The sequence below is a fragment of the Macaca fascicularis genome, chromosome 3 (genome assembly GCF_037993035.2).
Source record: "Macaca fascicularis isolate 582-1 chromosome 3, T2T-MFA8v1.1".
NCBI lineage: Eukaryota > Metazoa > Chordata > Mammalia > Primates > Cercopithecidae > Macaca > Macaca fascicularis.
The window spans coordinates 20,765,630-20,788,666 of NC_088377.1; the positions used below are offsets into that span (position 1 = coordinate 20,765,630).

The window sequence follows — 23,037 nt, forward strand, 5'->3', positions numbered from 1 at the left end:
CTCTGTTAATTGTTTCCTTTGCTGTGCTTTTTAATTTAATGCAATCCCAATTGTCTATTTTTCCTTTTGTTGCCTGTGGTTTTTGGAGTTCTATCCAAGAAATCATTGCCCAGATCAATGACATGGAGCTTTTCCCATTTTCTCCAAGCAACTTTACAGTTTCGGGTCTTAACATTTAAATCTTTTATTCATTTTGAGTTTATTTTGTATATGGTGTGAGAAAATGATCCAATTTCATTCTTCAGCATGTGGATATCCCATTTTCACCCACGTTTATTTGAAATATTTTTCCTTTTTTGATGTAGGCATTTATTGTCATAAAATTCCTTCTTAGGACTGCTTTTGCTGCATTCCATAACTTTTGGTATGTTGTGTTTCCATTTTCATTTGCCTTAAGATATTTTTAATTTCTCTTTTAATTGGTTTGACCCAATTTAAACCCTTTGACCCATTGGTTATTAAGAAACAGGCTGTTTAATTCTCATATATTTGGGAATTTTTCAAGATTCCTCTTGTTACAGATTTCTAGTTTTATGCCATTGTGGTCAGAAAAGATACTCAATATTATTTCAATCTTTTTAAATGTGTTAAGACTTGTTTTCAGCCTAACATATGATACCTCCTGGAGAATGTTCCAGATGCACTTGAGAAGAATTTATATTCTGTTGCTGTTGAATGGAAAGTTTTATAAATGTCTGTTAGGTTTATCTGATCTGAAGTGTAGTTCAGGGCAGGTGCAGTGCCTCACATTTGTAATCCCAGCACTTTGGAAGGCCAAGCCAGGTGAACTGCTGAAGCCCAGGAGTTTGTGGCCAGACTGGGAAACACGGCGAAACCCTATCTCCACAAAAAAAATACAAAAATTAGCTGGGAATGGTGGTGCATGGCTGTAGTCCCAGCTACTCAAGAAGCTGAGGTGGGGGGATCACTTGAGCCAGGGGAGGCAGAGGTTGCAGTGAGCCATGGTCGTGCCACTACATTCCAGCCTGGGCAAAAGAGACCCTGTCTCAAAATAAATCAATAAATAAAGCATACTTCAAGTCCAGTATTTTCTGTCTAGATGATCTGTCCAATGTTAAAAGTGTAGTATTTAATTATTCTATTATTATATTACAGTCTATCTCACTCCTTGGATCTATTAATATCTGCTTTACCTATTTAGGTGTTCCAACATTGGATGGATGCATATCTACAATTGTTATATCTTCTTGATGAATTGACCACTTTATCATCATATAATGACATTTTTCATCTCTTTTTATAGTTTTTGACTTAAGGTCTATTTTGTATGATATAAGTATAGCTATCCCTGCTCTCTTTTGATTTCTATTTGCATGGAATAACTTTTTCCATCCCTTCATTTTTGGTCTATGGATGTCCTTAGAGGTGAAGTGAGTCTCTTGTTGGGAGCATATCATTGAGTACTTTTTTGTTAATCTATTTAGCCACTTGATTTCTTTTCATTAGATGACTTAGTTCATTTACATTTAAAGTAATTATTGATAGTTAAAAACTCACTATTACCATTTTGTTAATTGTTTTCTGGTCAATTTGTAGATTCTTTGTTCCTCTCTTCCTCTCTTATGGTTGTCTTTTGTGGCTTGATTTCCTATAGCAGTGTGCTTTGAATTCTTTCTTTTTATCTTTTGTGTATCTATTAAGGAATTTTTTTTTTTTGGCCACTATGAGGCTTATATAAAACATGCTAAGAACATCATTTGTTAAACTGGTAATGATTTAACTTTGACCACTTGTACAAACTCTATACTTTTATTCCTCTCCATTTGTTTTTTTGACATGTTTTGTAATTTTTAGTTTGTGTCCCTTAACAAGTTAGTGTAACTACAGTTGTTTTTATAGTTTTGTCTTTTAATTTTCATGCTAGAAACAAAATTTATTTTCACACCACTGTTACAGTCTAAGAGTGTTCTGAGTTTAACTATATACTTACTCTTACCAGAAAGTTTTATGTTTTAATATATTTTGATGTTGCTACTTAACAATTTTTCCTTAAGCTTGAATGACTACTTTTAGCATTCTTGTAAGGTAGGTCTAATGGTGATAAATTCCCTCAGCTTTTGTTTGTCTGAGAAAGTTTTTATCTCTTCTTCCCTTTTAAGGGACAGGATTGTTGGGTATAGTATTCTTGGTTGACAGGGTTCTTTTTTTATTTCAGTTTTGAATATATCATTCTTTTCCCTTCTAGCCTTCAGGATTTCTGTGGGAAATCCACTGACAGTCTTCTAAAGGTCCCATGTAAGTAACAAGTCACTCTTCCCTTACTGCTTTCAGTATTCTCTCTTTGTCTTTAACTTTTGACAATTTGATTATAATGTGTCTTGGTGTGTGTCTCTTTGAATTTATCCTGTAACGGTCCATTGAGCTTCATGGATATGGATTTCTATTTTCTTTTCCAGACTTAGGAAATTTTCTGCCATTATTTCCTTGAATGTTTTTCTGTCCTTTTCTGTTTCTTTTCTCCTTCTGGTACACTGATAATGTATATATTATTCCACTTAATGGTGTCCCACAAGTCCCTTACACTGTCTTTACTCTTTTCCATTCTTTTTTCTTTTGACTTCTTAGATTGGATGATTTCTAATGACTTGTCATCAAGTTTGCTAGTTCTTTCTTCTGCTTTATATAGATTGCTGTTGAAATCTTCTATTAAATTTTTTGAGTTCCATTATTGTATTCTTCAGCTCAATTATTTTTGTTAGCTGCTATTTTTATATTTTCTATCTCTTTGTTAAAGTTCTCAGTTTGTTCATGCATTGCTCTCCTCATCTCAGTAAGCATCTTTATGACTGTCCTTTCGAATTCCCTGTCACATAAATCACATATCTCCACTTCATTGGGGTTGGCTTCTAGAGATGTATCTTATATTTAGAACACATTTCCATGATTCTTCATTTTTCCTTGACTCTCATGTTTGTTTCCGTGCATTAGATAAAAGAATCATCTCTCCCAATTTTGTTAGACTGGTCCCATGTAAAAGATGTTTCTCCCCAATCAGCCCAGCCAGAGATTCCTGGTGCCTCTAAACTCCTTGTACTCATCTAACCTGATGTCTTTGTTCTTAGTGTCCCCCAAGAAGTTAGAGAGTGTCAAGTCATGCTATTGCCTTGAGAGAAGTGGGATAGAAGTCAGTTCCTTAGAATGCAGCTGAAGAGGCTAGGGTGTTAAATATGTTCCAGTTCCTTCTTTCTTTGTAGAAAAGTTGACAGCCAGAGTTTATCTCACACTTGTTCTGCTGTACACCAAGGTGAGTGACTGAGAGAGATACTTGTATTCTTGATCAGAGTTCTCACTTTGGACCTGTGGAAATAGTTGCTGAAATTTTGCAAGTTTAAAAGTCACCTTTATGTTCTCTGTAACTTAGCAAACTCAGGAATGTAGAGCTCCATTAACTCCAAGATCTAGGTAATTTAGAAGCCAGTACCTGGCTGGAAACTATAAAAGGTGGAGTGCTTGATGCTTGCAGAAACTACTTCCAGGATCTGCAGATCTGCATTTACTGATGGAGCAAGCCGGAGAAGATATTTCAGAGAGTACCCACTTTCCTGTTCATGCAAGCAAAAGTCTCTCACTCTTCTAGCAGGGACAGGCTTCTGGTATGGAGTTATTGCTGAAATAAGCCAGGGAACAAGGGTCAGGGACTTCTCACTTTCCTTTTCAGTCATGGAGAGGTCCCTCTGTCTCCTTCCAATGAAATATTTCAGGAGTTTATCTCTAGAGCAAACTGAGAAAAAGAGCATGAGGAGTGCCATCCCTTTCATTCTTGCTGGTGGAGGCGTCCAACTTCTTTCCATGAAGATATTGTAAGGCTGAAATTATCACTGGAACAAGCCAAGGGAGAAAGTGCAAGTGATGCCCACTTTCCTGTTCAAGCAAGCAGAAGTTTCACACCCTCCTTGTAGGGGGAGCCTTGTATGATCTTATCGTGAAAGCAAGCCAGGATAGAGGCATAGAGAGTGCCCCCTTTTCCTTTCAGACATGGAGAGGTCCACCCTTCTCTTTCTGATGAGAGACTGCAGAAATTTATATCAGGAGACAGCAAGGGAAGAAGGCACTCCCGGTGCCTTCTTTCTGATTTAGACTCAAAGAAGTTTAATCCTTATATGCTCCTTATTAGGCTCCCAGATACCAGCTTGTTAGAAGCCAGAGCCACAGGGAGTTCCCTGAAAAGTGTGAGGCCAAACCCTCTTTAGTGGGAAGTTAGAAGTTGGGCAGATCCCTGGGGGCTAGAGCAGCTGGGAGTCCTCACATGGTTCAAAAGTCCCTTTGTTCATTGTGCTTGAGAAAAATCCTCCAATGCACTGTCCCTACTGTTCTTCAAGCATGGTGACTTAAGATCAAAGCCCTCCCACAGGAACTGTAAAAGTTGGGCGCTATACATGTGGTACAAGTCTCTCAACCCTCTGGAAGAAGCTGGGAGTTGGAGTTTCCTTCCTAATTTTAAGGCGTTGTACTTATGGTAGGATTAGTGCAAGCGTGTCTCTGCTTTTCCTACCTGTTTGTATGTGGGTATTTTCTCAGTCTTCCAGTGTGTGGGAGACTTTCAACTGAATTCTAGCATCCTCTTGGAGAGAACTAATTCATGTGTAGGTGTTTATTTGTATGTCTGTAAGAGATGGAATAGTCAGGAGTCTCCTATTCTGCCATGTTGCTGACATCCCCAGGAAAAGGATTTTGAGTGGAGACTAAAGTATTTTGAGTAACAGTATTTAAGCACAAATTCTCTGGGTCAGACAGATTTGCGTAGGGAGAAAGTATAGGTATAAGCTACGGAAATTTTTTAAATAAGAGGTCATAAAGGGCTAAAATAAGGCAATGAGAATGAAAATGGAAAGAGAGAAAGAGAAAGAAGAGCTGTGAGCCAGGAAAACAGAATGAACAAGAGTTGGTATCAATTGGAGCAAGAGAGACATTAATTGGGGCTCATGAGTTTTAGAGCCTATGTAACTAGAAATATCACAGTCTTTGAAAGAAGACAGAGAAGAGCTACTAAGACATGATTTCAGTAGGAAGACACTGGCATAAATAAACAATGCCAATGAAGATTGCTGGTAGGAGAAATGTTACAATGCCACTGAATGCATAAACAGTGATGCTTTACACATACACATACACACACACACACACACATACACACACACACACGCACAAAACCATGATTGAGTGGAAGTAGATATTAACAGAAAGAGTCATAACTTGCTTTCAAAAAGAAACTGTGCATCTTCTCTGCTAAGAGCTAGTCAAAAAATGTCAGGGGAATCAGAAAAAAAAGATTGACACTCTCCACTGAGTGGAGTGTCCACTGACACTCTCCACTGACTGGTGGGAATGTAAATTGATCCCAACTTCTGGAAGGGATTTTAATAAAGTCCACTAAAAGTTTTGTAAAATAAAGCCAAGTTATTTCACTTTTAGAATCACAGTCCAAGTACATAAATATGAAAAAGCTTCTTATAGGTGTTCATCATTAGACATTATCAAAATGAGTTGGCCAGGTGTGGTGGCTCATGACTGTAATACTAGAGCTTTGGGAGGCTGAGGCAGGAGGATCACTTGAGGCCAGCAAGGGCAATATAGTGAGACCCTGTCTCTATAAAAAATGAAAAAAATTAGTCAGGCATTGTTGTGTATGCCTGTAGTTCCAGCTACTCAGGAGGCTGAGGGCAGGAGGATCCCTTGAGCCTAGGAGTTTGAGACTGCAGTGAGCTATGATTGTGCCAGTACACTTTAGCCTAGGCAACAGAGTGAGGCCCTGTCTCAGAAATTAAATTAAATTAAAAAGTGAGTCAGGTAAATATGCTGTATCTGATTGGGGTCATGATTACTTAAGTGTAAGAATTATCAAAACATCAAATTAGACACTTAGGCTCTATACACTTCATTGTAGGTTTTATTTCAAAAAATTAAATAATAATGCATAAAAATAGAATTTCCTTCTTAAAAATAAAAGAGTTAAATACCAAATTAACCCAAATGGCCCAAGACAAGTAAGTATTATCCTTGGAGGATCCATTTGACAATATCTTATAAAATTATTTAAGTAAAGATTTAATCATGAGTGTCCCTAATGATACAGGAATTGTGTTAAAATGGTAAGTGGAAAATATAAATACAAAATGCTGTAGAGAATATAATCACAAGAATGTTAAATATACATCAGGAGAGGACTGATAGTCCTCTAATATATCTAATATATTATATGTATAGTATATTATATATTTTTATATAAATAAAATTTTCATATAATTTTTTATTTTTGTATAAAAACATACAAATAAAAATTATATATATATAAAATATGATATCACTGCTAATATATCTAAACATTAGCAGTGATTGTCATGACTGAATTATGAATGATCATTTTCTTCCTCTTACTTTTCTGTTTTGCTTTTTTGTTTTGTTTTGTTTCTGTTTTTGTTTTTGTTTTGAGACGGAGTCTCGCTCTGTCACCCAGGCTGGAGTGCAGTGGTGTGATCTCAGCTCACTGCAAGCTCCACCTCCCGGGTGGCTCACTGCAAGCTCTACCTCCCAGGTTCATGCCATTCTCCCGCCTCAGCCTCCCAAGTAGCTGAGACTACAGGCACCCGCCACCACACCCAGCTAATTTTTTGTATTTTTAGTAGAGACAAGGTTTCACCATGTTAGCCAGGACGGTCTCGATCTCCTGACCTCATGATCCACCGGCCTCAGCCTCCCAAAGTGCTGGATTGCAGGTGTGAGCCACCACTCCCGGCCTTTTCTATATTTTTTACATGCTATATAATGAGCTTTATTATAGAAAAAAAACTTTATTAAATAGTGAGTAATGTGTCACACTCCACCCACCACCTCTCCGCTCAGTTCTTGAGCAAATTAACAGGTCCAGATGGCATATCCCTAACTAAGGATAAGAATCAACGAAAAGGATCTAACACAAAGTCTGTACAGAAATACAATAGATACAAAGGAAATAAATTAGCAAATTCATAACAGCATTGAAAACAAGGTTTGCCAGTAGTCCAGGACAATGAGGAGTTTCTAGAAGTGACAGAGCAATAGCAAACAGACTGACAACATAGTCCAAAATAGCTGAAGAAACCTCTCAGTAGACAAGTAAAACATTCCGAAACAGTGTGTTTTCCCAACAGAACTCCAGAATAAATCTACATCCAAAGGCAGTGGAGGCAGGAAGAAGAGGAATGAGACAATGTTTTAGGTAATTTAAACAGGGGCACCAGTAAAATGGCGACTCCCCTTTCCTCCATCTTCTATATTTATCCCCAGATTAGGGCTGTGAGTACCCTCTCTTAAAAACTCTGACGTTTCAGACTACCAGAGTGGCTACTGAATAGAAGAAAAGGAGAGTGTCTGTCAGCCAACAAGCACCGAGAGCCTCAAATCTAGACATCAAGCCACCTTCACACCTTACTAGTCATACTTCTGTTTTCAGCTCCTGCGAAGTTTGTATCAACTGCCAGACAAACTGGTACCCTCATCTGGACTGAGAAAATACACTTCAAAAGCAACACACTGTTTAATCTAAGTCCTCAGCAACAAATAAGAGCAAGCAAGAAGCACTAAGTTTTTAAGAAATTAACACCACAGTGGAGATCTTCCAAATTCAATAAATAATCATTACAGGAAACTGCAAAAAAAAGAAAACCTTGAAATATTAGGAGAAAAAAATGGGGTAAATATTAGAAAGAAAAAGACAAACTATTATTTTTATCAGACACTGTGAGTAGCCATCTAGAACACCCAAGAGGCACTACTAACAAGCATTTAGAACAAACCCAGGATTTAGCTGGGATACAAGATCAACACAGAAAAATTAAGAGTAGCTTTTTTAACCTGTCATAACCAATTAGAATGTATTTAAAAGATCCCATGATAATAACAAAGTATATCCTGTTCATAATTAAATTCAATAAGAAAAGTATATTATAATTATAAAGAACGCTATAAAATTTTACAGAAGAAAATAAAAGAAGCACTAAATTAATAGAAGACCAAATTATGTTTCTGGATGTGAAGACTCCATAGTAAAAGGTATCAGTGATACAGGAGGGAGATAGGGAAATGCTGGATAGAGAAGGGCAGTGTCCCTAGTGAGGGCTTCGCTCTCAGGCCTGTGCCCAGGGACCTACGTAAGGACAGGCACTCCTGTTTCTGTGCCCAAATGTTGCATTTTCCAAGACCTCTCTGGCCCATCACATCCTCCATCCTGTGCCCATAAAATCCCCGAGACCCTAGCGGGCGCACACACAAGTGACTGGATGTTGAGAGGAACACACTGGCAGAAGAACACACGTGCAGATGCCAGCAGGCCATCAACGGAGGAATGACGCAGACAACATGGGAAATTCAGGTGGAGAAGAGTCCGGCCACTGGGTGCCCCAATTCCAGGGGAAGACAAACTTCCCACTCCATCCCCTTTTTGCTCTCCCCATCTGCCTCACTGAGAGCTACCTCCACTCAATAAAGCCTTGCACCCATCCTCCAAGCCCACGTGTGATCGGATTTTTCCAATACTCTATGGCAAGAACCCAGGGATACAGAAAGCCCTCTGTCCATGCAATAAGGCAGAGGGTCTAATTGAGCTGATTAACACAAGCACCTATGGATGGCAAAACTGAAAGATCACACTGTAACATATGCCCACTGGGGCTTTGGAGTTGTAAACACTCAACCCTAGACGCTGCCATGGGGTCAGAGCCCCTGACCTGACTGTCTACATGTTCCCTGTAGCGCTTTGGACGGTGGAGCACTGAAGAAACGAGTCATGCCCTTGTCATAGGCCCTGCGAGGAGGATAAGGGAACTTTCCCATTTCATCAGTTCTCTTCCAATTTACATATAAATTTGATACCATTTCCAATCAAAACTCTAAAAAGATGGCTTGAAACGAAATAGCCAGCACAATTTTGAAGAGAGGAATAATGAGTAAGGATTTGCCTGACCATTCTAAATATCACGAACAGTGTGGCACTCATCCCAGAATAGATAAATCAATATGGAAAGATAAAGCAGGTGATATTTCAAATTAGAGGAAAAAGAACCAACAAGTCAATAAGCAGTGTCAAAATAACAGGCTAATTATTTACAGACAGATTAAAAACTAAGCTCAATAAAACATTAAAAGTATTAAAAACTACATACATATTAGAAAAAATATATAGGCAAACTTCATCTTAACCTTAGAGAGCATTCTTATAAGCAAAGATATAAAAGCCATAAAGTTAAAACATTTGGCTATATAAAGGTTCAAATAGTTTGAATAATGGAAAGATTATAAATAAAATTCAAAAATGAGAGACTGAGAGAAAGTATTTCCAACATCTTCAATAGAGAAGCAATTAACAATCAATATAAAGGACCTCTAGAAATCAAAAAGAACTGTAAAAAGCTACTAAAAGCAGACAGAAATTTATGAAAGAAATGGGTCAGTGAATATTTTAAAAACATGCTGAAATTCCACTGCAATTGGTAGTATGCAAATTTTTAAAGTAAGGAGTCAAAATTCTTATCTAACGGGCAAAAATTTTAAAAATCAGAATAATATTCTTTTGATAAGGGTGTGGGAAAATAGACTGATTAATGAGACAGTAAATTGGAACAGGCTTTTTGAAGTATTATTTCTCAGTATTTATCAAAATTTTATTTGTCCATATTCTTATACCCACAAAATCCACTTCTAGGATTATATGCTACAGAAACTCTCATAATATCCACATAGAAGACTGTTCACTACTGTATTTTAGGGCAAATGTATGACCAAGAATAGCAGATAAATGAATAATGGGTATATAATACTATACAATATATAGTATACAATGAGTACAATATATAGTATACAATAAAAGTATATAATACTATACATGTGATTTTTGTAGTGGAAAAATATTTACTGGTGTAGAAAGATTGAAAAGATATATTAGTAAAGACAGAAAATTCTTATGTATAAGCATACACAGGAAAAGGTCAAGATGTAGACACAGCAAACTGTTAAACAGTAGTTACTTCTCAGCAAGGAGGTGAATTGGGAGGAAGTTAAGATCAGCTTTCATTTTTATTATGTATATTTTTTATTGCTTGTTTTTTTTTTTTTAATGGGAATATGTGGAGACCAGCAGAAATGACAGAGGCAGAACAAGTTTTCACAGTGGTAAAAACTGTGTGCTTAACCAAGATCAAATAAATAATTTGGTCATTCAAAACAAAGGTATACTCGATGGCAGTATGCACAGTTCCCTAGAGCTTTTTGTGCATGGATGAGCTTATTCCAGTAAGGTAGGGTAGAGGGCCTTGCTACTCAGATCAACCTTGTTCCTCTCTTTACACTCAGGCTTTTTCTCCTAACAACTCAGAATGTCACATCTCAGCCCCATTCTCTGCCTTACACAATGAAGTAACCACCCTGTGTCTCCCCATCATCTAGATCCAATCTTCCTGCTACTGATGTCAGATTTCTAATTCTCCCACCTCCAGATTTGCTTTCCATATTACATAAAGACTTTCCAAGCAGCAGACCTGGCCATAGTACGATGGCATGTATAATTTACCACTTGTAGAATTGTTATAAATATAGAAGAAAAACACTTAAAAAGAATAGGTATTAGAAGAATTGCCACAGGAAATGAAAAAAAGGTAAACAAATAATACTGTATATGCTCAAGAAACTAAAGAGGGAAAAACCTATCTGAAAAGGAGAACTTTGTGAGAAGGGATATGAAAGTAAAGAGGAAATAAAGATAGTGAAAACAAGGTACCAGATTTCACAAAAGAAACAAAAGTTAATAATACAAATACCATAGAAATAAATGCAATATAGAAACACAAAAACAATGTAATACAATTTATAACACAATTGGGAACATAGAAGAAAGGCTGATAAAAATCTGAAAACTGCCAGGCGCGATGGCTCACGCCTATAATCCCAGCACTTTGGGAGGTCAAGGCGGGCGGCTCACGAGGTCAAAAGATCGAGACCATCCTGGCTAACATGGTGAAATCCGTCTCTACTAAAAATACAAAAACAAAATTAGCCGGGCGTGGTGGTGGGCACCTGTAGTCCCAGCTACTCGGGAGGCTGAGGCAGGAGAATGGCGTGAATCTGGGAGGCAGAGCTTGCAGTGAGCAGAGACTGCGCTATTGCACTCCAGCCTGGGCGACAGAGGGAGACTGTCTCAAAAACAAAAAAAAGAGGGAAAAAAAATCTGAAAACTTAAATAGCAAAAACAAAGATGCAAAAGTAATTTAAAAGATAGATATGTAAGAGAGACCAAATAAAATTGGCATAAACTTCACTAACCCTGAGAGTCAAGCAAATCAATCAGAAGATATTTAAAAATTAAATAGAAGGAAATGTTCCTGAAATAAAGGAACACCTGGGTCTGAGGATCAAAGGATTCATCGTGTTTCAGGAAAAGGTAATTTATTCCAGCAATCAATTTGATATATTCTGGTGATGCTGTTTACCTTTAAGAATAAAAATGAAAACTATATGAGCATTCAGTCAGAAAAAGCAATTCACTTGCATAGGAGGAAAATCCGACTGACCTCAGATTTCTTCATACCAACATTTAGTATCCAAAAATTGTGAGTCAAAAGATTATAGACAGCCCTTCTTAAGGGATATAAAACTTCTCTATAACCAATTCCCACCAAACAAGTGCTATAATCAAGAGAACTTGAGAAAGGAAGAATTCATGACATAAAAGTATTGTTTGCACTGAATTGATTAAAACATAGAAGTAAGGCTCGACAATTGTGCAAATTTATAAACACTGAAATGTATAAATAAGAGTATAGCTAAGAAAAAATGGATGCTGGCAGAAAAAAATGATATCAGAAAGAAGGATGTATGTGCCAATTTCCTAACCATTCATATCAGAGTTAAAATATATTATTTATTCCTAATGTTCCAAGTTTTCTTCTGATATCATTTTTTCTTCTGTCTGATAAACCTACTTTAGCAGTTCTTTCAGAGCAAGTCTACTGGCAATAAATTATTTTCTAGTTTTTCTTCATCTGTGGTCTCTATTTTACCTTCATTTCTGAAAGATATTTTCACTGTATATAGAGTTCTAGGTTGACATTTTTTTCTCTCAGCACGTTAAAAATATTGCTTCACTTTCTTCTGACCTTCATGGTTTCTGTGAGAGATGAACAGTCATTAGAATCATAGTTCAGCTATAAGTAATGAGTTGCGCTTCTCTAGCTGCTTGCAAGCTTTTTTTTCTTTCTCTTTAATTTTTAACAGTTTGCTTTTGATGTACCTAAACATGTTTCTTTAGGATTATCTTCTCTGGGTTTCCCTGAGTTCCATGAATCCATAGGAGCTACACAGAAATTTTGCCAAATTTGAGGACTTATAAACATTTTTCTTCAAATATTTTTTTTCTACAAAATATTTCTCCTCCTTCTGAGACTCTGATGACACAAGTATTAGACATTGTGGTAGAGTTCCATAGATCCCCAAGTCTGTATTTGTTTTCTTTTTCATCTTTTTCCTCTCAGTTGTACAATTTCTATTTTTCTTAGAATTCACCCTTTCCACTGCCATCTCCATTCTGCTATTGAAACCATCTGGTGAGGTTTTTATTTTGATTGTTATGTTTTTCAGTTTAAAATTTCTATTTGGATGTTCTTTAAGTCTTCTATTTATTTGCTAAAATTATCTTTCATTCAACTCATTTCAAATGTATTCACTCTTTCTTCTTTTAAAGACTTTGTCAGAAAATTTTAACATTTGTGTCATCTCAGCATTGGCTTCCATTGACTATCTTTTCCCATATGAGTTGAGATTCTTCTTATTCTTAAGGTACCAAGTTACTTTAGATCATATCACAGCCATTTGAATAATATGTTATAAGACTCTGGGTCTCATTTAAATCCTATGGAGAATGCTGAAATTTTTGTTTTGTTATAGCAGCTGATTCAGTCAGATTCAGGCCACAAATTCCAACTGACTTTTTCCGGGTTGTAGTGGCAATAATGGTTTGGGTTGGTTTTTTTTCCCCTCAAAGCATTTGTAGTGCTATTCTAATCGGTCTCATGTTTATGTCACCCAGTGGCCAATATGGAAATTAAGTGATGATCTATTCCTTAGTTCAGACCTCAAAGTCTCTGATACGTTGTTTAGAATCAGATCTGTAAGTGGGTAGCTAAGGAGTGAGCCTGAGAGTTCATAAGCTACTTTCAGGGAGTCACTTCCCTGAGCTCCTTTCTCACCACATCTTGCTGATACTCTTCAGTTTCCTGGGGCTCCCCTTTCAGTCCTCTGGCCAAAGAGCTGGGGCTTCAATTATCCTGCTCTACCATGCTCTTCCAACAACTGTCCTACATATGAGGCCACTTGGTGGGAGGATAAAAAGAGGGGAAAAAAAGCAATGAGTGTTCATATCACTCTACTGAGATCAAGCTTCTCCAAATGAAGAGGAAGGGACCCCCTGACTCAGACTTTTAGCCCCTTGCAGGTCCCAGTAGGTCACTGCTGTCATTGCCACAGGGTTGCCTGGGGACTATGGTACAAGGAAACATAGAGAAAAAGAAAATAAAAATGATGGATTGCCCTCACTGTCTCTGGATATAAAGTGATGCCTCCCACCCCCAGCCCCACTTCATACTGCTTAAGTCGAAAGTATAGGGCTTCTTCTGGAGCTTTGTCTGTACTTTGTTCCTTATCCATGCCACGTCTATGTCCAGGTTTTGAGTTTCAGGCTACCTTGAATCCATGCCAAAGGACAGCGGTAAAAATATAAAATAAAAATTAAAAAATAAATAAACTAACTAGCAGTTCATAAAACTTTAAAGTCTGGTCTTCTTCCCAATCTTCTTGCTACTATTTACTTTTCAGTGTCCTTATATCGTTGTTATATGCATTATGTCCAGGTTTTGAAGCTGTATTTAATGAGTTAGCTGTATTCAGTGTGTACTCAGAGATGGGAGGAGTGTGCTTACTCCATCGTACCTAAAATTAAAACTCCAGAATATATTATTTAAATTTGATATATATAGAAATAGAGTTTAAAGTGTATATTTATTTAAAGTCTTAAATGTAACCAGTGGAAAAACTAAAATACGACTGAAACGCTTTTATCTCATCCAAAGGTAATGGTATTATAAGGAAACTATAGACTAATATCCCTTATAACCATAGATATAAAAATGTTAACAATACTTCAGTCAGTTGAAATATATTAAAAGGATAATACATCATAATCCAGTGTGGTTTATCCTAGTAATGTGAAGTTAGTTTAACCTTAGAAAAACAATGAGTCATCATATCAATTGTCTAAAATGGAACTCACCATATGATCATCTCAATAGATGCAGAAAAAAGTTTTCATAAAATTCAACACATATTTGTAATTGAAATAAAAAACTTGCAGCAAACTAGAAATAAAATAAAAGCTCTTCAGTCCAATAAAAGGCATCTATAGGGGCTAGGCACGGTGGCCCATGCCTGTAATCCCAGCACTTTGGGAGGCCAAGATGGGCAGATCACGAGGTCAGGTGTTCAAGACCAGCCTAGCCAACATGGCGAAACCCCATCTCTGCTAAAAATACAAAACTTAGCCGGGCATAGTGGCAGGCGCCTGTAGTCTCAGCTACTCAAGAGGCTGAGGCAGGAGAATCGCTTGAACTGGGGAGGCAGAGATTGCAGTGAGCAGAGATTGCGCCACTACACTCCAGCCTTGGTGACAGAGCAAGACTCTGTCTCAAAAAACACAAAAGCATCTATGAGAAAACTAAAGACAGTATCATACTTAATGGCAAAACACTGAATGCTTTTATTCTAAGATCTAACAAGGCAGGGATGCTCTCTCTCATCATTCCTATTCAACATTGTATGAATGTTCTTATCAATAATAATATAAGGCAAGAAAAATAATGAAAAAACTGAAAAGGTATAACATTGGAAAGAAAATAAAACTGTTCAAATCCAGCAGAGTCTCAAAAAAAATTAAAAATAAATAAATAAATAAATAAAACTGTCTTTATTCACAGACATTATTGTCTATGTAGAAAATTCTAAGAAATCTTCAAAACAGCTACTAGAACTAATTGCAAGGTCACAAGATTCAAGGTCAACATATCAGTAACATTTTCATATATAAGTAGTGAATAGTTGGAAATTTTAAACAAATGTCATAAAAATATAGTAAAAATATGAAAAACAGAGGAATAAATTTAACAAAATATTTGTAAAACATGTAGACAGAAAATTACTAAACATTACTGAGAGAAATTAAAGACAACTGGATAATGAAAAGATATATTATGGTCATAAATCAAAAGATTCAAAATTATTAAAATATCAATTCTCCCCAAATTGATCTATAGATTCAACAGAATTCCAAAATCCAGCAGTGTTTTCCACAGAAATTACAAGAAAATTCTAAAACATACATAGAAAGGCAAACCAACTAGGACAGCCAAAATAAAAGAAAAAGTCAAGCTGAAAGTCTTTTGAAAAAGAAAAATAAAGTCGGAAGTCTTACACTCAGGCTTAATATAAAACTTACACTTAGACTTAGTATGAAGCTCAAGTAATCAAGACAGTCTGGTATTGACATGAAAATCAATGGAACAGAATAGTGAGTCTAGAAATAGACCTACACCTATATGGCCTATTGATTCCCACCAAAGGTGCCAGTGTATTTCACTCTGGAAAGGCTACCATTGTCAACAAATAGTGCTGGGAAATTGGATATTTATATGCCAAAAGAAGAGAGACAAATTTAATCCTCATCTTCACACTATATCCAAAATTTAACTCAGAAAGGAACACAGACCTAACTGTAAGGGTTAAAACTAAAAATTTCTGGAATAAAACAGAAGAGAAATCTTTGATACCTTGGGTTACACTTAATTTATTTAAAAAGCATAAATTATAAAGGCAAAAATTAATAAATTGGACTTCAAAATATTTAAAAGTTTGCTTTTCAAAAGATATAATTCAAAAAATAAAAAGGCAAGCCACAGACACTGGGAGAAAATATTTGCAAAACATATAGCTGATAAAGGATCTGCTTCAAGAATATATAAAGAATTTTTACAACTCAGTAAGACAAACCAATAAAAATTGGACCAAAAAATTCAAGTAAACACTTCATCAAATAATATCTATACGTGATAAGTAACTACATGCAAAGATGCTCAGCAACATTGGTCGTTAAGGAAATGCAAATTAAAAACGCACTGAAATACTACAAAACACTCACTAGAATTTTTTTTAAAAGACAATACCCATCTTGGTTTTGTGTTGCTATAATAAAAATACCTGAAATGGTAATGTATGAATAACAGAAATTTATTTTGTCACAGTTCTGGGGACTGGGAAGTTCAAGATTAAGGTGCTGGCAGGTTCCTTGTCTAGTAATGGTCTTGTCTTTGCTTTCAAGGTGGTACCTTGAATGCTGTATCCTCCAGAGAGAAGGAACACTGTGTCCTCATATGGTAGAAGAATGAAAGAGAATGAACCCACTTCTGGAAGCCATGTTTATAACAGACCTAATCCATTCTTGAAAGAAGAGCCCTCATGACTCAATCACCTCCCAAAGACCATCCCTCCCAATACTATTGCGTTGGGCATTCAGTTTCCAACACATGACTTTGGGGACACATTCAGCAGATAGCAATACAAAAGGCTGGTGAAAATGTGGAGCACCTGGATCACTCACATAATGCTGGTGGCAATACAAAATGGTAGAGTCACACAAAGTGTTTGTCAGTTTCTTAAGTTAAAAATTATACTCTTTTTTTTTTTTTTTTTTTTTTTAAAGATGGAGTCTTGCCCTGTCATCAGGCTGGAGTGCAGTGGCGCAATCTAGGCTCACTGCAACCTCCGCCTCCCAGGTTCAAGCAATTCTCCTGCCTCAGCCTCCTGAGTAGCTGGGACTACAGGCATGCGCCACCATGCCCAGCTAATTTTTGTATTTTTAGTAGAGACGGGGTTTTACCATGTTGGCCAGGATGGTCTCGATCTCTTGACCTCGTGATCCACCCACCTCAACCTCCCAAAGTGCTGGGATTACAGGCATGAGCCACCACACCCGGCCCAAGTTAAATATACTCTTATAATACAACTCAACAGGCTCACTCCTAAGCATTTACCCAAGAGAAATAATAACATACACGCAGACAAGACATGTACTTGAATGTACATGAATAGCCTCTTTATTCATTTATAGCCAAAAAGTTGTAAACACCCCAAATGTTCATCAACTAGTGAGTATAAACGAATTGTTGTATAGCCATACCATGATACATTGTGTGAAAAAAGCAAGACACAAAAGACTGCACACCATATGAGTCTATTTATATAAAATTCTAGATAGGGTAAAACTACAATAACCAAAAGTTATTTAGTGGTGCCAGGAACAAGAGATAGGGAGAAGCAATTGACAGGAAGGGAGTGGGAGAGAATTTTCTGGAAGGATTGATATGTTTTATATTATGATTGTGATAATTATACAGCTGTACTACATGCTTGTTAAAACAGAATTACAAATGTAAAATTGGTCAATTTTGTTGTATGGAATTTACTTAATTAAAGATGATTTTTTAAGAACAGAAAAATTTTCGAAAGGTCATATTCCACCATAATATTCATTCCATAACAGAAGTCTAATTTCAAAAACAGGCTGCTTTATATTATTCATAGATAATTATTACAACCTTGTGTATTAGTCTCTTCTCCCCTTGCTATAAAGAAATGCCTGAGACTGGGTAATTTACGAAGAAAAGAGGTTGAATTAGCTTACAGTTCTTCAGGCTTTAAAGGAAGCACAGCTGGAGAGACCTCAGAGAGCTTTTACTCATGGCAAAAGGCAAAGCTGAAGCAGGTATGTTCATATGGCTGAAGCAGGAGGAAGAGAGAGGGGAGGCTTTACACATTTTAAACAACCAGATCTCATGAGCACTCACTCATGATCAAGCAGCTCCAAGGAGGAAATCAGCCCCATGATCCAATATCACCTCCCACCAGGCCCACCGCCAACACTGGGGATTACACGCAGTGAATGAACAGTTGGAAATTACAATTAAACATGAGATTTGGGTGGGGACACAGATCCAAACCACATCAACTTGGAAAACATCAGAATCCACCAAAAACTATTCTAATAAAAATAATATGAGAATTCAGTAAGGTGATTATGAAATCAATACACAAAAAATTGAGCTTTATTATATGCAAATAATTAGTAGAAAGGTTACTTATAATAAGAAACATCACATTCCAAAAGTTTATAAAATATGTATGTAATAGCTATATAAAGAACCTTTAAATCACTCCCAAAGGAAAAAAAAATAAGTAACTGTAAAAGGATACTCTGTTCTTGGTTAGGAAAACTCTGGGTTAAAACTCTTTTTTTATTGAACTATAAGTTAATTATAATCTCAATCAGTGGTATTCCAATGGAAATGAAAGTTTATGTGTGTACTTCAGTTGTTAAGTCACAATAAATTCCATTCCCATCAAAGATGTATATGCTAAAAATAAAGCCATAAAGTTTAGGAAAAAATACGTTTTTTTATCCTAGGGTTGGGAAGATCTATCTAAGCATAAATAAAATTCAAAATTCAGACATAAAAACTTATACATTTGACTACGTAAAAATCTTAACTCTCTGTGATGCAAAAATTTATTGTAACCAAATTTAAATGATAGATGACAAAGTAGGTAAAAATAAATTTGCAACACAAATGACGAAAGGCTAATTTCCTTAGAATTAAAACAGCTCTTACAATTTAATTCTTTCTAAAAAGACAACTAACCAATAGAAAATATGACAAATATGAAAAGTAATAAATAAAGAGGAAAACGTGCAAAGTGGCCCATAAAAATAAGAAGATGCGCAACTTCACTTATAATTAAAGAAATGCATGTTACATAGAAATGAGGGGCCAATTTTCAGATAGACAAGAAGCCAAATTTTTGTTAATGTTTAGCATGTCCACAGTACACCTAATGCAGTAAGAAACAGAACACAGAGCTTTATAACTATGGGACAAGAAGAGTTGCCTTACATGGAAGTAATACACTGAACCCCAGTGGGTCCTCTGCTCTGCCCCAGTGGGGTGAGAGGCAGGGAGTACAAAGCCCTGGGTACCTTAAACCTAAAGCAAAGAACTCCAAGTTCACCTCCAAGAGGCATAAGGAAAGCACTGGGAAACTGCGTTCTCACTTTTATCAAGCTGTACTGCAGTAGTTCTCCAACTTGAGCCACCATCAAAATCAGCTCGAGATCTTGTTAAACCTAGATTCCTGGGCCCTGCCACCAGAGCTTCTGATTCAGATTTAATATGGGACTTGAGAACTTGCATCTCTAACAAGTTTCAGGTGATGCTACTGCTGCAGCTCCAGGTGTTGACAGTTGAGACCCACGGGTCTAGTCAGTACCCTTTCCCTTTCTTGGTAGCTGTTTTAGTAGTAAATTGAAGTCAAAGCAACATTGATCAGTCTCTTTTTTGAGACCAAGTTTCACTGTGTTGCCCAGGCTGGAGTGCAGTGGCATGATCTCGGCTCACTACAACCTCCGCCTCCAGGGTTCAAGCGATTTTCCTGCCTCAGCCTCCTGAGTAGCTGGGACTACAGGCGCACATCACCACGCCCAGCTAATTTTTGTATTTTTAGTAGAGATGGGGTTTCACCATGTTGGCCAGGCTGGTCTCAAACTCCTGGCCTCAGGTGGTCTGCCCACCTGGGGCTCCCAAAGTGCTGGGATTACAGGCGTGGGTCACCGCGCCCAGCCCAGAGTCTCATTCTTCCCTGTCAATCTTCAAAAATAGACCAGTCCTCTGTCATCTGTCTTCTGGCTTAGCTGACCAATGTTGGTAAAGACATGGATAAAAAAGGTTTTCCAGGCCAGGTGCGGTGGCTCATGCCTGTAATCCAAGCACTTTGGGAGGCTGAGGCAGGCACTTGAGGTCAGGAGTTCAAGACCAGCCTCACCAACATGGTGAAACCCCATCTCTATTAAAAATACAAAAATTAGCCAGGCTATAGTGGCGCGCCTGTAATCCCAGCTACTCCGGAGGCTGACACAGGAGAATTGCTTGAGCCTAGGAGGCAGAGGTTGCGGTAAGCCATTATAGCACTACCGTACTCCAGTCTGGGTGAAAGAGTGAAACCCTGTCTGAAAAGAAAAAAACAAAGCTTTCCCAGTGCTAGCGGGAGAATAAATATATGCAGTCCTTTTTAATTTGGCAATATTTCTCAAAATTCATATGCCCAGAAATTCCATTTCTAAGAATTTCTCCTGCAATATACATACTCTCCCCAAATGCAAAAACATTGTATGTACGATGATGTTTATTGTAGCATTATGATAATTATTGCTTCTATGAAAATAGAAGCAACTTAAAGCCAGTCAATTGGGAATCATTTAAGAAAAATAAATTAGGATATCTCTCAGGACAATACTTTGTAGCCATTAGGGTAAATACAGTAGATTTATCACACTGAAGCAGAAATATGATGACAATGTATAATAAAGCACAAAAGGTAGATTACAGAATAGACATAGAAAGTGATCCCTTTTTGTCAAATTAAAAAGATATATCTTATGTATATAAGGTTTGACATACAATATGTATAATGTGATTGCTATGGTCTGAATATTTATGTCCTCCCAAAATTCATACATTGAAACCTAACTCCCAAAATCATGATATTAAGAGGTGGAGCTTTGGAAGGTGATTAAGTGATGAGGGCAAAGCACGTGGGAATAATGCCCTGATAAAATAGACCTCGGAGAGCCTTTCTGCCCTTCCTTCCACCTTGTGTGGACACAGCAAGAAAACAGCTATCTATGAAGGAAGCAGGCCCTCAACTGACACCAAATCTTTCAGCACCTTGATCTTGGACTCCCCAGCCTCCAGAACTGTGAATTTCTATTGTTTAAGCTACAATCTATGGCATTTTGTTATAGCAGCCTGACTGAAATAAAGCAGCGATATAAATAAAGACATGATTGATACATATGTACATAATATGCACACATGTGTGTATACAGAGAAAAGATTTTTGAAAAGCTCCCAACAGAGCTAGCCTAGGAAAAGGGGGCTGGAGTTTCAAAAGCAGTGAAACTGCATAGCTAGGGGAAGAATAGCTACGACATCAGATGACATCTGCTTTGCAATTTTGCTGTTTGAATTATTTTACAACAAGCCCATATACCCTATTTATTTTTTTTAAAAATTTTAAAAGCAAAGCAACCAACTTAATTCCACCAGTGCTTCAACATTGATTATAGATGCTTGGCAGGATCTCTAACTGGGAACATTTTTTTGCCTATGGTGTATAACTGAAATTAATAAAACTATGCCTCACAGAAAAAGATAAAAATAAAATAGAAAATAGATAATACTTATTGTAAATGGAGAGGCCCTTTTCTCCTGTCATGCCCTGTTCTTTGCCCCCCACATTAATTCTCCAATGTCTTAAAGAAAATTTAGCATCATTATATAACCTAAAATGTGTTTATTTTACATGTCTATGATTTCACTTACAGACTGACTCAAGAGTTCCTTCAACAATTCCTTCAGTAACTATGAATTGAGTTGCCATGACTGATGATACCTACCTCATGTTGTCTCCATCTCTATAAATTCTGGGGAAAGCCTGTACCAGCAACAACAGTATATTATGCCAGTAGAGATGACAGTATACATGCCAGTGTATGACAATAACACTGGGGACCTAGAACCTCTCTCGTGGCAAGGGTGGACCTGAAATTAGCATTACTTAAGAGAAAATAAGAAATTACCAACTCGTAAAGGAAAACTAATAAATTATGCTGTGGGATTAATATTCAGGACTTTCTGGCAGCTAGGTCAACCTGGCATTTTGATATGCAAACCTACTGCTGTAAAGAATAAAGCCGGATCTCAGGGGAGAGAGAGCAAGGCTAGAGATACAATCCAATCTTAAACTTCTCTTTACAGTCATGAAAACTTCAGCCATGAGATAAATATTTATATGTTCTGGATTTTTTTAAGTAAAAGGTTTCACAAAGCCATAGTGGAGCAATATCTTACATTATTCCTCAACCTGAATGAAGAAAATAAGATTAGGAATTCCAAAGGACGACACATTTTCTCAATCCTCCAAAAGGATATAGTGGAGATATTATTGCAGTTTTTCAGTTGCTCCATGAAGAGGTGCTAATATTGTCCTCTGTAAAGATTCTGTCATTTGAAGGAAATTGTAAAACTGGACCAACATCAAAACGTATTCAAAATTTAATGTATCAAGCAATGTGAACTATGAAGCTTCTTTAATGCTGGAGCCACTTATTATTTTTCCTTAGGAAGGCAAAAATGTCATGGCCAAGTGCCAATGAACATAACATTTCGGTGAGGTTCCTAATTGATTTCAGCACCCGCTGATAATCTTTCTCCACTGCACCCACTCTAAGTGTTTTCCTTAGTCATCTTCAGACAAGCTGAAAATCTTCAACTTTTCTAATTTTTCTACATCTACCCAACTAGTTAATCTGATGATAGTCCCATCATTTGGGATGTATAATTGGTTATCATTACACCCTTGCAATTGTGTACAGGAACAAGGATGGAACTGGGAAAGTCACAGAAAAGCAGGTGAACTACAAATGAAAGACAGAGATTCAACCAATGCAAAAAGACTTTCTAACTAATACTCCCAGCTAAAATATTGTGTCCCTGGCTTTCTCTACGGGACTTAAAGTGCTTTACAGGATTATCAAATGAATCACCCAAACATCCTTGCACAAGAGTAGGGAGAAAGTACTATAATAGACACTTAATGGATTGGAAAAACTGTACCGCAGACAGGTTAAGTGATGTACCAAATACTGCAAAGCGAGTCAGGGTGAGAACAGAAAACAGACTTCAATGACCCTGATCTGGTCACCATTCCTAGCTGAATAAGGACCTTTGTTTGTCTGTTTTAACTTTCTCCATGTAATAGGTATTACCAACGCATTTAACATTCTCCCTATTGACTGCTATTTGTTGTTTCTCTTTTGTTCCTTTTTATGTTCAATCC

At 36.9% G+C, this 23,037-nt stretch overlaps 1 long non-coding RNA gene across 1 annotated transcript in view; it reads right to left on the bottom strand.

Annotated features, from left to right (window-relative positions):
- The window catches only part of LOC102115465 (uncharacterized), a 289,733-nt gene that overhangs the window by 190,956 nt on the left and 75,740 nt on the right, over positions 1–23,037 (bottom strand). Inside the window, exon 5 of the long non-coding RNA XR_012432083.1 lies at positions 11,387–11,477. This is a non-coding gene — a long non-coding RNA (uncharacterized lncRNA). The remainder of the gene's footprint in view (positions 1–11,386; positions 11,478–23,037) is intronic.